Source organism: Capricornis sumatraensis, chromosome 22, assembly GCF_032405125.1.
Source record: "Capricornis sumatraensis isolate serow.1 chromosome 22, serow.2, whole genome shotgun sequence".
In the NCBI taxonomy this organism is placed as follows: domain Eukaryota; kingdom Metazoa; phylum Chordata; class Mammalia; order Artiodactyla; family Bovidae; genus Capricornis; species Capricornis sumatraensis.
The window spans coordinates 20,693,779-20,703,901 of record NC_091090.1 but is presented as its reverse complement, the minus strand read 5'-3'; positions in this window follow the sequence as shown (position 1 = coordinate 20,703,901).

Here is a 10,123-nt window from a genome sequence, read left to right as displayed (position 1 = left end):
AAGGAGCTGCTATCTGGGTGCCCACACACCCGCCTCTACCCTAAGGAGGCCCAGAGCCACTGCTGCCAGCAGGATAGCAGGCTGTGCCAGTCACCCAGTCTCTTTCTGGGATCACAGGCCCTTGTCAGGTCAACGACGGGTGCCTATGAATGAAGCCTCCCTTGACTGCCAGCCGCCCTTGGCCCCTGAATCAGGTTGATGTGTCTGCAGGTATTTGAAAACATCATACCTGCCTGCCCTGCCTTTGGGCTCTGCCTGTGGGTCATCTGATCACTGCATCTTTCTGCAATTTGTACCTTCTATAACAGAGAGAATCTAGTCAGGTGAGGCCAGGAATTCACTTCTGGTGTCTGATCTGAGGTTCTGGGCCCAAGGAGGGTCACCCATCACTGCTTTAGCTCACCTGCCTTCATTGTCACCCCATTACCTTTACTGACCTTTATGGCCACAGTGTGGGGACCCCCAGAGGATGTCACAGCCTCAGCCCCTGCTCTTGGATTCAGTTTAGCCCCCAGCTTTATCAGGAGCAGGACACAAGACACCCGGACAGGAGAGGGCAAATGAGACATCGCCTCTCTCTGACCCAAGGATCTCCGGCTGGCTGGTGAACAGAGATGACCAAATGCCGTTTAGCCCTTTCTGAGCCTTTGCTATAAAAGAGTAAGTGCAAAAGGAACAGAGAGGTGACCTCTGATTGGAACTAGCATGTGAGCTGAGAGAGAAGGGCACCCAGCATTTCCAGAGCAAACAGCAGGAGCAAAGGTAGGAGGGCCAGGGCAGTTTGGAGGCAGGGCTTAGGAACTTAGCAAACACATGTGTCCTGCCAAGTACAACTCTGTAAGGTCTAAACACCTCTCCTCACCTGAATCCCAAACATTTATTGACCCCTTCTTAGGTGCAAGGTACCATTCGAAAGTCCTCCTGTTGTTGACTTGTTTAATCCTCATCTAGCCTGTGATGTAGGGACTGTTATTCCTGTTTGACAGGTGGGGAAAAGGAGGCACAGAGAGGTTAAGTAACATGCCCAAGAGCACACCGTTTTAAATGATCGAGCCAGGATTTTCTCTTTTTTTCTGTTTTTTAATATTTATTTATGGCTGTGCTAGGTATTCATTGCTGCACAGGCTTGGGGCAAGTGGGGACTACTCTCTAGTTGGCGGTTGAGGGCTTCTTACCGTGGTGGCTTCTCTTGTTGCTGAGCATGGCTCTAAGGCATGTGGGGTTTGCTAGTTTCAGCTCCCAGGCTCTAGAGCACAGGCTCAGTAGTTTTGGTGCATGGGTTTAAGTTGTTCTGTGCATGTAAGATCTTCCCAGATCAGGGATTAGATCACCACTGAGCCAGGGAAGCCAGAGCCAGGATTTTCTTAAGTGTACAGTTCACGGATTTTTTCTTCTTTTTTTTTCGTAGACTTATCAAGCTGTGTAATTGTCAGCACAATTCAGTTTTAAAACATTTTCATTGCCCCCAAATTTCCCTCATGGGGCAGAGCCAATATCTGAACCCAGGCTGTGGGGCTCCAGAGACCACACTCCAGCTTGCAGAGGTGACTTTGTGAAAGGTATGAATGAATGAAAGTCACTCAGTCGTGTCGGACTCACTGGGACCCCGTGGACTGTAGCCCACCAGATTTCTCCTGGAACTCTCCAGGCAAGACTACTGGAGTGGGTAGCCATTTCCTTCTCCATGGGGCCTTCCTGACCCAGGGGTCGAACCCCGGGTCTCCTGCATTGCAGGCGGATTTTTTACCATCTGAGCCACCAGGGAAGCCTCGAAAGTGGAAGGTAATCAAGGGGGAATTTGGATGGAGAGGCATCTACCTGAGAACACCTCCCCCCACACTCCTTCCCCAAGGGGAATGCCTTCCTTGCACACCTCTACATTTTTGCTTTACTTACTTCTCTACATTTTTGCCATAGGTAAATTCCCCAACATTTTTCCGACACCGAACAGACTTCTGGTGGGGTCAGTAAAGAGATGTGGGCATGGTGCCCAGTCACCTCTGGCCAGCTGCTGCCTCCACCAGCAGGGCTTGGAGCCCATGGCTTGGAGCCTCCCGTTCCCTAGGGCACAACTGGGTCTCCAGCTGACTCAGCCTGCTTGCGCCACGTGGAGAGGTGGGAAGCAACGTGCAGCCAGCAGAATGGCTCTCCAGTGTTTCCAGGGTATTTCCCGGGCCCCAGTGGGTGTAGCAGAAGTCTTCCTGCTAAGCAGGACATGTGTTGGAGTTGGGGACGGGAAGGACTAGTGTTGAGGATTCTCAGATGTGATGAAGACCCCAGACCTATTTTGGAATCCGCCTCTGTCAATAATTGAGGGCCTAGCCACTCTCTGGGCCTCAGTATTTTTTGTTTCTGTTAAGTGGGTCCAGCAGTCTGGTATCCAGGCTCCTTACAGAATGAGTGCTTGAATTTTGTATATGGCAGTGCTTTAAAGAGCATCAAAAGGAAAGACACTAAAACAAGGATTGGCAAATTAAGGCCCATGGCCTGTTCTTGTAAATAAAGTTTTATTAGAACATGACCAGTCATGGCCATCATTTGCATGTCTTCTGTGGTTACCTTCATGCTACTAAGAGCAGAATTGAGTGACTGCAGCAGAGACAGTGTGGCTCACAAAGCCAGAGATATTTACTAGCTGGCCCTTTACAGAACAAATCTGTCAACTCCTGCCTGGTTTATTATTATCAGGGCATGTCTAGCTCTGAGCGCTTCCTGCTTCAGTTCTTCCTCCTAACATTGCTGTAGACCAGAGGAAACTGATCTGTGAAGCGGTCTCAAAGGGGTTGGGATTAGAGTTTCATAGGGTCCCTGAGTCTGTGACGTTCCCTGAGATGCTGGCAGTATCCATACGCTTGGAGAACAGCCGGTAGGATTCAGGGGGAAGAAAATCAATGGGGAGTATGTAAGGGAATTAAGGAGTACGCACTTGCTGTTTGGCTACAGTCATGTAAAAATCTGTTTGCACAAGGGTAGGCTGGGTGCAGCAGGTAAAATGCAAACAGTCATGTGAGTGTGGTGATGGGTAAATTTTTCCTTACAGGATTTCCCTGGTATTTATCCAGTAACTATTAAAGCGCTTCACTTAATGCAATTGCATTCCTAATGAAGCCTAGGCCTCCCCGCTGGGCCCATCCAAGGGTCTTAAAAGGCCACACAATTGTTTTTTAAAGTACGTGAGAAAACAGAGATGTGGATCTTTCTAAATCTCACGATAAAGGACTTGCTGCAGCCGGAGACCAGACTGCCAGTGGCTCTGGACTCCTCCCTCGGCTCTTGGATTAGTTGAGCCAAGCTTCCTCATCTATTGTCACTCCACCCCACCCCACCAATAGGACACCCTGCTTGCTGGGGGCCCTTCCTCCGAAATGTAAGTCACCTTCCTCACAACCACCTAGGATGCTTATTTAAGATGCAGATTCCTGGGGGCCCCACCTGAGGTATAGGAAGTCAGAATCTCTGGGCTAAGACCCAGGTCCTGGACTTTTCACCAACTCCCAGGTGATTTTTAAAAAACTAATTAATTTATTTGGCTGTGTGAGATCTTTAGTTGTGGCATATGAACTCTTCCTTGCAGCATATGGGATCTAGCTCCCTGACTGAAGGGACTGAAGCCAGGCCCCCCGCATTGGGAGCACAGAGTCTTAGCCACTGGACTGCCAGGGAAGTCCCCTGGGTGATTCTTTTGTATGGGAAAATTTGAGAATCTTCTCCAGGTAGAGCTGCCGTGCTCTCCCCCACTGAGGACTTCCTGCAATTCTGCATAAATACATAGGGGCTATCCCAGTTCCTTATCCACGAGAACCCCTGGGCGTTCTCCCTAAGGTGGCTGCAGGTTCTACTAGTCCTGCTCCTGGGGACCGTGTGTCTCAGGCCAGGCTAACGGGTAAGAAAGCCATGAACTCCAGGCACTGAGCACATATTTCTGGCCCGGGACAGGCTGGCACCAGCCTCCCGAAAGGAAAGCTGACCTGTGCGTGGCAGGGGTGTGAAGGAGATTTCTGTTTACTCGTGTCCCCTGGAGGTGTGCTGTGGTTTGCTGGCACACACACACACACACACACACACACACACCGTCTCTGATGTCCCATTATATAAGCTCCTCTTGTTCACACACACACACACACACACACTCGTGTCCCCTGGAGGTGTGCTGTGGTTTGCTGGCACACACACACACACACACCGTCTCTGATGTCCCATTATATAAGCTCCTCTTGTTCACACACACACACACACACACACACACACACCCCCCGTCTCTGATGTCCCATTATATAAGCTCCTCTTGTTCCTATAGTTCAGCTTAGAAAGCCAGGCCCTTCCTTGACCACTGCAGGCTACAGGGTGCCCCTTCTCTCCCAGCCAATAAATTAATGATAATAATACCATCCTCATCATTATTATTTTTCCCCCTCATGCTCAGTCATGTCCGGCTCTTTTTCGACCTCATGGATTGTAGCCCACCAGGCTCTTCTGTCCATGGGATTCTCCAGGCAAGAATACTGGTTGCCATTTTTTCTCCAGGGGAGCTTCCTGACCCACGAATTGAACCCATGTCTCTTGAGTCTCCTGCATTAGCAAGCGCTTATCTACTGAAAGAAGCACCATGCTAAAAACTGTTTTCTCAATTGAGGAAACACTCAGAGGCTCAGTCAGTCTGACTCCAGGCAGCTCAAAAATTAGTGCATCCAGCCACCGGGGACCTTGTTAAGATCAGATTCTGATGCACTTCAGACACTTTTTCAGGTGAAATTCACCAGGGCTGTAGGCCATACTTTGGGGAGCATGTCCTAGCCTGGAAGCGGGCGGGGTTGTGGGGGGTGCCTGTTTGCTACACTCCTCCTCCCCCAGTCCCCAACCCTGAGGCTCCGTCCCCCAGTGGTCCCCCCTCCCCTATTCTGTGGCTCTCCCAGCCCAGCCCAGCTCCACCTCCGGCGTCCCCTCTGCCCTTGGACAAAGGCTTCTCCCTGGCACCCTGGGTCAGACGGGCTGAGACTTGCTGGGACAGACCAGCTTTTTCAGGTTCCTGTCATGTGGCCTTGTTAATTAGCAAGGAAGGGCCTCATCAGCCGTTTGTGGGTTACATTCACATGGGGCCCCCTAGCTTCGTCCCTGAAAGGCTGGGGCTCCAGCCAAGTGACAAGGATCAGATGCCCTACCTCGGTGGGGTGGAGGTTGGGGCCTGTTTGGGGGTTCTGGGTTACTCTGGTCAAGGTAACAAACTCTTCCAACTAGAAACCCCACCCTTTTTAAGCACCTGGAATTTTTTATTAAAAAACATAATATTTGTGTATTTATTCTTGGCTGTGCTGGGTCTTCATTGCTGACTTTTCTCTAGTTGCAGTGCACAGGTTTCTCATTGCGCTGGCTTCTCTTGTTCTGGAGCACAGACTCTAGGCCACGCAGGCTTCAGTAGCTGTAGTATGAGGGCTCAGTAGTTGTGGCTGCCCAGCTCTAGAGCACAGGCTTAGTTGCTCCACGGCATGTGGGATCTTCCTGGATCAGGGATCGAACCCCTGTCCCCTGCATCTGCAGGCAGAGAAGCCCAAGCACCTGGGATCTGATGAGACCCATGGCCAGTGCTCGTGGTGTCATGTGGGGGCTCCTGGCAGTTAGGGACCCCGCACTGTCACCCCAGCCTTCCTCTCAGCTCTGCTAGCTTTTTTCTTTTCCTTGATTTTGGGAGGCTTCTCCCTAAAGGGTCCCCATTTGGCAGTGGGGAAACCCAACCTGAGCAAGTGCTCAGAGTCCTCAAGTGCTACATGGAGGAGCTGGGGCATGACCTCAGATCTGATTCCCGGATGCATTTGTCTCCTCCAGGCCTCACCAACTCTTCAAGCTCACTGGAGACTGAGCAAAGGGATGGTGAATCCCTGCGTTAATTCCCTGCTGTGCTGGCTGTAGCCAGAGGGAATTGGATTCTAGAGTCGGGTTGCCTGGACTTGAATCCTGGCCTCTTTTCCTCACTAGCTGTGGGACCGTGGGCTGCGGACTTAACCTCTCTGAGCCTCAGTTTCCTCATCTGGCAAATGAGGATAGTAAAAGTGCCTCCCACACAGGTGTATGAAGAGGGATGTAAAGAGAGCTTAGAATGGTCCTAGCTCATAATACTGCGTATCAGGTATCACACAGTTACATTAAAAAAAATTATTATTTTATTTGGCTGTGCCAGGACTTAGTTGCAGCACACTCTTAGTTGTGGCATATAGGATCTAGTTTCCAGACCAGGGATCGAACACGGGCGCCCTGCATTGGGTGCCTGGAGTGTTGGGCACTGGGCCACCAGGCAAGTCCCAGACAGTTACATTTTTATCATTCATTTCCTCTCTAGTTTGGACCTATCTAGGATTTGAGAAAGGAGCTAAACAACTGTTCTGGACTTCAGCCTCCAAGAAGACCCATGGGCAGCTTTGGGGCTGGGGCAGTAAGAGCATTTTGTCAGGCTTTCAACCCTGAGCTCTGTGAGGAAAGAAGGCCCAGTGAGAGGTTCCTCCTTGGGGAGAAGCAGAAAGGAAGGGCTGGGAGTGAGGCAGCCATGGATACCCAGTCTTCAGCTCCCCCAGAGCTGGCGGTTCCCCCTCCACATAACACACACACAAGCACACGCACACCCTGCTCCAAACCGAGAAAACTAGGTCAGCCTATTTGGGGAGAGGCAGTAAGCCACATGGCATGTGTAGGGCACCCCCTTATTTGTGCCTGGAGCCCAACACTTCAAGGGGCACTCCATTTGGGCCCTGGCACCACTGCTGCTCTGAGACTTTAGGCCAGCCCCCCCGCCCCCCACCAGCCATTCTGGGCCTCAGTCTCCCCATCAGCACAGAGGGCAGCCCCAAGTGTCTAGACTCTAGAATTCTCCCTGACAAAGGAGCAAAGGGCCACCCACCTCCTGGTGGCTCTGCCCCTTTGGGTAGAGTCATCCAGCCTCCTCTCTGTCACCAGCTTTATCTCCTGACTTCATCTCCCTCAAGAGGCCCTCCTTTATCTCCTCTATTGAGGAGGGGGCTTCCCAGAAAGTTATTCTAGTGTCCCTGACACTCATCCCAGCAGAGTTCATTTACTTCTGCAGGAAAATCCCCAAAGTTTGATTCTGTTGTCTTTCTCTTTATTTTGGACCTTGACCTTGAGGCTCAGAAAGCCCCAGCCCTGACCTTGAACTCTCGGGCATCCCAGCTTATGGCAGCAGTCACAGTTACCCCACTTCCTGATATGACTTGACCAGCTGGGAACTGTGCCCGGGTATGAGGGGCCCAGGAAACTGTGTCAGGTTCTAGACACACCTCTTTTTCTTTTCTTTTTTCCCCCTTGAAATAACATACATTTAATATCTCATAGTTCTGTAGATCAGAAGTCTGATCTCACTGGGCTAAAATTAAAATGTCAGCAACACTTTGTTCTTTTCTGGAGGTTCTAGGAGAGAATGTTTTCTCTCCTTTTCCACCTTCTGCCTGCACTCCCTGGCTCACGGCCCCTTCCATCTTCAGAGCTGGCAACGGCCAGCTGAGTCTTTCACACATCACACCACTTTGCCTCTGCTTCCCTCATCATATTTCCTTCCCTGAATCCCAGCCACACCTCTTAGAACTGGGAAAGCAACCTGTATTTCCAAGAGGTGCTCCCGTGGAAGGGAGCCACCTGGGCCTTCCACGCCTGTCTCTACCAGAGCTGCTCCCTTTCCACAGGTATTCTAGAGAACAATCATATTCTTAGAAAGGGTTCCCCAGTTCAAAATAACCACAAACCAACCAAGACAACAGTGCCTCAGAAGATGGGCTGAGTCATGGAATCTGTGGGCTTCCCAGGTGGCTCAGAGGTAAAGAATCCTGCTGCCAATGCTGGAGACGCAAGAGATGCAGGTTCGATTCCTGGGTTGCGAAGATCCCCTGGAGGAGGAAATGGCAACCCACTTCAGCATTCTTGGACAGAGGAGTCCATGATATTGAAAACAGTCAGACACAACTGAGTGGCTGAGCCTGCATGAAAGGTGCTTAGAAGCGTGCCTGACCCATTACAAATGTCCACCTGGCATTATATTATTACTGCTATTATAGTGATCAGCTTGCCAGGCTGCTTGCTTCTAAAACTCCTGTGCTTAGTCAGCTCAGTCATGTCTGACTCTTTGCAACCCCATGGACTGTAGCCCGCCAAGCTCCTCTGTCCATGGGGATTCTCCAGGCAAGAATACTAGAGTGGGTTGACATGCCCTCCTCCAGGGGATCTTCCCAACCCAGGATTGAACCCAGGTCTCCCTCATTGCAAGCGGATTCTTCACTGTTTGGGTCACCAAGGAAGCCCCAAAATACTGGAGTGGCTAGCCTCTCCCTTCTCCAGGGGATCTTCCCGATCCAGGAATTGAACCAGGGTCTTCTGCATCACAGGTGGATTCTTTGCCAGCTGAGCTACCAAGGAACCCCTAAAACTCCTTGGTCCACAATAATAGTAACTATTAATATTGTGGTAACTCAGCTGCTGAGAGGATGCTCCCTTGACCCCAACACCAGTACAGATTTAAATGAAATAGTGAGAGGGAGGGGAGCATGCCTGGGTTAGTCCCCACCCTACCCCCTGTCCTAATAAGGGGCCAGGCAGCGATGGACCTGGCTGCCAGGTCAGATCTAGGTCCTTGGTTTCAAAACAGCCCTGTCTAGAGAATGTCCCAGGAAACCCTGGTGTCAACACGCTGGTGAGACATTAGAGCCAGTGAGAACTGGGTGGGCTTTAGCGTTAGCGGTTGGAGATGTGGTTATCTCTACTTTTCTTGTTTCTGATTGGGCCAAATCTACACTCTTACCACCTCCTTCTCCCTCCCCACCCACCCCATGGCATCTTGGTCTCCAGGCCCAGGCGTGGAGCCTGGCAGCCACACTGGGAAATCGGGTTTGCCCAGAGTGTATGGGACTGGGCAGTGCTGGGAACTGGAATTTCCAGGGACAAGGGGAAAGCTTGCTGTGTTGGTCCCTCAGAAAGGTGGAGAATCTGGAATGTGCCAGCCAACTCTCTGGCTGGTAGGGCAACACCAGAGGTTTCTGGGTCCCATTTCTAGGGTGCCCCCTGGAGCCTCCATGTCATATTCAAGGCCCTCTATGTCAGATCTGTAAACTATTGCAATTTCTTCCTAAAGTCACGTACAAGAGGAAAAGTAATCACCGTTCATCCAATGTTTCAGTTAGTAGGATACTAGTTCGTTGGAATTTTGACTTTTCTCCTCTGTCCTCTCTGGCTAAAGAGGAAGTCCCCCACGTCCCGTGAATGGAGAAAGTCCTCCTTGCTCTTGGCCCACGTAGTAGGAGGTCCACAGTGACTCCTGCCTCTCGGAGGTGATAGTGTGAGTCTGGGGCAGGATGGGAAAGCCCCATCAATGCGTGCTAAGAGTCATGAGGGCGATTGGTTGAGAAAATGTGACTAGCATCTCACTCCCTCCCACTCCTGTAGAAACAACCCAGAGCACAGGGCCAGCAACTAGAGGAAGAGAAATGTTCTGTATCATCTTTCTACAGGGGACAGAACCACATTTGCTGGGCCCATCATTGCTCCCATTGTACAGATGGGAAAAGTGAGATCCAGACTGGTTATATGACATGGCAAGTCCATGGCAGAGCTGGGATCTGTATTAAATCAGGTGGACCCTACTGTCCTATTCTTTCTGCTCTGCCCTCAAGGGCACCTCAAACGGAGCCATGACCCCCAATCACTGATGGTTTGGGGGCTAAAGAAATCTTGGGTTAAGGACTTCCCTGGTGGTCCAGTGGCTAAGACTCTGCACTCCCAATGCAGGGGGCCTCAGTTCAGTTCCTGGTCAGGGAACTAGATCCCACATGCTGCAACTAAAGATCCCACATGCTGCAACTAAGACCCGGCACAGCCAAATAAATAATAAACAAACAAATAAAAGAGATCTCAGGTTAGCAGAGTCCAGAAGGTGGGTGCTAAGCCACTGGGTGGCCTCATCTGCTCTTCTAGTTTCAGATTAGAAATTCAAACACTCGAGAGAAAACAACTTGTTTTCTTCCCTCTTCTCAGAGATAAGCGTTAGCTGAGGCCTTGGCCAAGCTCTCAGTGCCCCCAAAGGAGGGTCTTGTGGGAGTGGAGGCTCAGATCCTGCAGTGGGTGGATCAGGAGACAG